Below are 5,272 nucleotides of genomic sequence, written 5' to 3' on the forward strand. Positions count from 1 at the left end.
ATCCTTCTCGCGATAGTTGTTTTGGAGGACGGACAGTCAGTTCTCATATTACAAGGAGGTCACTCTTGGTCTAAGCGTGAAGAAACCTTTTCTTTTTAAAATCCTCATTTCTTTGTTTTCCTTCAACAAGGGGACGGTTTATCCAGGTTTCAGCCCCTTTCAAGTCAACAATATAACTACGGTATCTGTACGATGGCGCGTCATATCCGACTGTTGTTCGGGAGAGGGTACGTTACCGTATTTATCTTTCTTTCTGCCATCATGAACACGGTATTCACCGTTACTCATTATTCTGTTCCTGAAGAAATGGAGGAAGGATCTGTCGTTGCTAATTTAGCAACTGATTTGGGATTAGACGTGAAGAGTCTGAATAAAAGAAAAATGCGCATAGATGTAGTAGCCAATAAAAAATATCTTGACATCAACAAAGACACGGGAGAGCTGTTCATTTTGGAAAGGATAGACAGAGAGTTTTTATGCCCTTCGAAAACAACTACATCATGCTTTCTTAAATTAGACGCTACGATTGAAAATCCAATACGAATGTTTAATATTGAGGTGGAAATCACGGATATTAACGACAACGCTCCTCATTTTCGACGAGGAACGATGCACTTGGACATCTCTGAATCAAGCCCCGTTGGAGAGAGATTCTCTTTGAATAATGCTGCAGACCCAGATGTGGGACCGAATTCTGTGAAAAATTACCATTTGAGCTCAAGTGAACACTTCACTATTGAAATTCAGACCGGGAGAGACGGGACAAAGTTTGCAGATTTGATTCTGAAGAAAGCTTTAGATAGAGAGCAGCAGGCTTATCATAACCTAATACTCACTGCAGTGGACGGTGGGGTCCCCACGCGCACAGGTACAGCCAGCATCGTTATTCGCGTGCTTGATGTGAACGACAACGCCCCTTCATTTGACAAAGACAGATACGTCGTAGATGTGATGGAAAACTCCCCGATTGGAAGTCTAGTAATCAAACTAAACGCCACTGATTTAGATGAAGGTTCTAATTCCGAGATTGTTTATTCATATAGTTTGTATACATCAGAGAGAACGCAACAGATGTTCAACTTGAATCCAGAAAATGGTGAAATCAGAGTGAAAGAGATGATAAATTATGAAGATTTTAAGCTTTATGAAATGGAGGTTATTGCCAGCGATAAGGGGCCTAACTCCTTATCTGGACAGTGTAAGCTGACAATACAGGTGACAGATATGAACGACAATCACCCACAAATATCCATCAAATCATTTCAAAGTCCAATCAAAGAGAGTGAGCCCATTGACACAGTGATAGCTGTAGTTAGTGTCAGTGATAAAGACTCAGGTGACAACGGAGTGGTAGATCTGCATATTCCAGATAACATGCCTTTCAGACTGAGGGAGTCCTCTGATAACTATTATGAATTAGTAGTGTCAGAGCCGTTAGACCGCGAGAAGGTCCCAGAATATGACATCACTTTCACTGTTACAGACAGAGGTTCTCCTCCTTTATCTGACAATGAAACTATGACGTTAGAGCTGCTGGATGTGAATGACAATGTTCCACAGTTCCCTCAATCATTTTATACTATACGTGTAACGGAGAATAACGCACCTGGGGCCTTGCTGAGTTCACTCTCTGCGTTTGACCCTGACCTCCATGAAAACCAGTATCTAGTTTATTTCATCCTAGAGAAGGAGATAGCCAACACCTCCATGTCCATGCTGTTCTCCATCAATCCAGAGAACGGGAACCTTTACGCACTAAAAACTTTTGACTATGAGATCGAGAAGGAGTTTCTTTTCCACATCGAGGCCAGAGACTCTGGCTCTCCTCCACTGAGCAGTAACGTGACCGTGCACATCATTATTGTGGACCAGAACGACAACGCTCCGGTTATTGTGTCTCCGTGGCGCGCGCACGGCTCTGTGGTGGAGGAAAAGATCCCCAGATCCACCGATAAAGGCTCTCTGGTTGCCAAAGTGATAGCCTTAGACACCGACTCGGTGCACAACTCTCGGATCACCTACCAGTTCCTACAGGTGACTGACGCCACCTTGTTCAGTCTGGACCAGTACAACGGAGAGATCCGGACTATGAGGATGTTCAGTTACAGAGACCCGCGCCACCAGCGACTGGTTGTTGTTGCCAAAGACAACGGGCAGCCTGCTCTGTCTGCCACAGTCACCATCAAGCTGTCCACAGTGGAGACTGCCGTGAAGGCCTACTCTGACATGACTGAGGTGCCTCTGGAATACGACATCTTTTCAGACCTAAACCTGTATTTGGTCATCGGTCTGGGCTCGGTGTCATTTCTCCTGCTCATCACCATATTGGTCACCATCGTGCTCAAGTGTCAGAAACCCAAGCCCAGCAAAGCGGCTCCTCCCTGCAGGAACAGTGTGATCAGTGAGAGGAACTCCACCATCGCAGATTCCACTCTGGTCTCCAACGATGCCTACTGGTACAGTCTGTTTCTAGCGAGACCAGGAAAGGGAAGCTGGTGGTTAGACAGCCTGTGCCAAAGGGCTCCAGATACATCGTGTCCAGTCTACCGAGAGGCACAGGACTGACAGACACTAGCGACTCAGCTGCTTCCACTCTGCAGGTATAAATGGTCGCTCACTTTACCACAGTTTAAATGAATTCTTATTCCCAACTGCAGTTTGGGGAAAAATCTGTCCTTTTGTTAAAGCAGTTCACCAGCTCATACAACTGGTGAATTGGCAATATTTTGTCCTTTTTTGCAGTACGTATTGTATGACTAAAGTAAAGGTGATGGGGAAAAAAATAATGTTAAACATGGAGAAAACTTCATCTAAATTCAGTGACGGATGAATGTATTTAATATATCAAACCAGATACAAGAACAAAACTACAATACGAAAATCACTAAAGCAGTATAAATGTTAGGTCAGTACACATTTACAGTACACAGCCAAACGTGTGATTATTGCTCTACCGCTGACGCCAGTGATAGTGTTCATATTTTTACTTTCCGGTTTCAATTTTGCCTGTGTGTGTGACATCTTCACACCGGCCCACATTTAAATACCGTAACAACAAAGTTTCACGTCCCTCAATCTATTTATATGATAGTATAAAAATTTATGTGTTAGGTTTCAACAAAAAATACTGTTAAGACCCCAACTCCCAATATCATGCTTAACATTCAACTAGTGGAAATGCCATACCTTTGCGGACCATGTTAAAAAAAGCTCCATCAGAAAAAAGACATAAAATTTGTTATTTAAACAGATATCAAAGAATCCAATGGCCTAACAAATATAACAGTTAATAGCAACCCACCTGAAGAAAATATTGAAAATGACACATTTGCTTCATAAAATATCCTGCAGCTGTTTGTCTTTACGATTTTGCTCTTGATTTACAGTGCAGCACTTACTGAAAAGTTTTTTTCTTCTATTTATTTGTGTGACTTTGGTCTGTGGCCTATATATCAGTGGGATGTGTATGTCTTCATTGATCATTTGCTACAAAAGAAAAACACAATCAAGTCAAGAGCTTATATAACAACAGAAGTATGTGGGTAATGATTCTTTTGAGTGATTATATTATAATTCCCTTGTAATGCATGGCTTGTTTTTTGTCTTCAAACACATGACATGCACTACAATTTTTCTCTCTTCTGAGCAATGACAGCAACAATACAGGGGTGCATTTCAACACACATAAGCTCTGCCAACGGTGTGGAGCAGGTCTCCTGTCACTGTCAGGAGTTAAAGGTCAAGCACAGTCTGCAGTATTGGAGAGTCTGGAAATGTGTAGGAACTTTTCTGTGCTCTACATCACCACAGTACTTAATGCAGAATGCTAAACCCACAAGTGACCTTTTTTCCCCAGTGACAGTGTGATTTGACTATTGACTAAGTTGATACGATGAATGTTGATCTATCGATCTCTCTCTCTCTCTCTCTCTCTCTCTCTCTCTCTCTCTCTCTCTCTCTCTCTCTCTCTCTCTCTCTCTCTGATGGTTAGTATTCTGTTGGAAGAACAACCAACCATTCGTAGTCTGTGGTATTTTCAAAGATAACATTTCATTCATAGTGCCTCGACACCAACTCTGTGATCATATACACAATAATCCTTTTTGTGCTTGCAATGACCTGACCATTGAATTGCTTGTTTTTTTTTCTCCCCACTCTAAAGTACCCTAAATGAGGGAAGTCCACTCTGCAGCTGGAGGTATGCAGTCTCCCTCCCCCGCCCCGGATTCCCTTTTTTGAATGATGTTACAGAACTTAATGTTTGGGTTGTTGTTTGTGTTTTTTCTGTTCTCAGTGTTAACAAAAACAATTTTGTCTTGATTAATATCACTTGGAGAATCAGATTTCTTTTTAAATTCAAAGGATCACTTAATTGACATCACATGCAGCAGTTTGCCAAATATCCTGTGTTAACTTCTTCATGCCTACATTTTGGTTATTGTTACTCATATTGCAGTCTCATCCTTAAAGGATAACCTTGCTATTTTTCAACCTGGCTCTTTTCCCATGTTTTGTGTTTATGTGACAAACTGGGACAACATGTTTTGAAATTTGTCCAGTATTGAGCGAGCACGCAGCAGTCAGCAGCAAGACAGGGCTACAATGTACTCTTTGCAGGCATTGCACACTGTCAAAGTATGCCCACTAAAGTGCTTGTTTTTGTCACTGACAGGCTTAGATAGTTAATTTAAGTGTCTTACAATGTTGTGGAAAATATCCTTACAGAAAGACATTTTTTAAAAGCATCCATCCATCTTCATCCGCTTATCCGGGGTCCGGTCGTGTTTATTTTTAACACTAAGATCATTTTTGTTTAACCAGCCACCAGACTCCATTGACAAAAATAGAAATTTGACCACTCTGGTCTACTGCTACCACGATTGGTTAGTTTTTGTTATTGTGTGACTTTGGTGTGTTTAACACTTTAAAACACCAAAGTCTCTGTAGGGCGCCCTGTCTCACTGCTGCCGAATGCAGCGCTCTTGCTCAGTACTGGACCAATTTCAAAAAATGTTGTTCCCATTAGTCACAGAGACACAAAAACATATGAAAATCGGAAAATTCCAAAGTTACCCTTTAAAGCACTAAAATGCATGTAAGCATCTAATTACCACAGTAGTTAACACTAATTTGGTCAGTATTTCAGGATTAGTACCTTCGCCAAGTTTTTTATAGTTTGACAGGTTTAATAATGAGGCCTTAACCATTTGATTGACTTCAGGGGACAAAGACATCAGGCCATAGAAATCCTAATCGATAATGTGACAATCTG

At 41.4% G+C, this 5,272-nt stretch overlaps 1 pseudogene; it reads left to right on the forward strand.

The window, feature by feature from the left end:
* On the forward strand, window positions 1-5,010 carry LOC119882072 (annotated as a pseudogene).
* Window positions 5,011-5,272: the final 262 nt, after the last annotated feature.

This window comes from Micropterus salmoides, unplaced genomic scaffold, assembly GCF_014851395.1.
Source record: "Micropterus salmoides isolate LMB-PRFRI ecotype aquatic unplaced genomic scaffold, ASM1485139v1 Ms_hic_scaffold_2879, whole genome shotgun sequence".
NCBI classification, from domain to species: domain Eukaryota; kingdom Metazoa; phylum Chordata; class Actinopteri; order Centrarchiformes; family Centrarchidae; genus Micropterus; species Micropterus salmoides.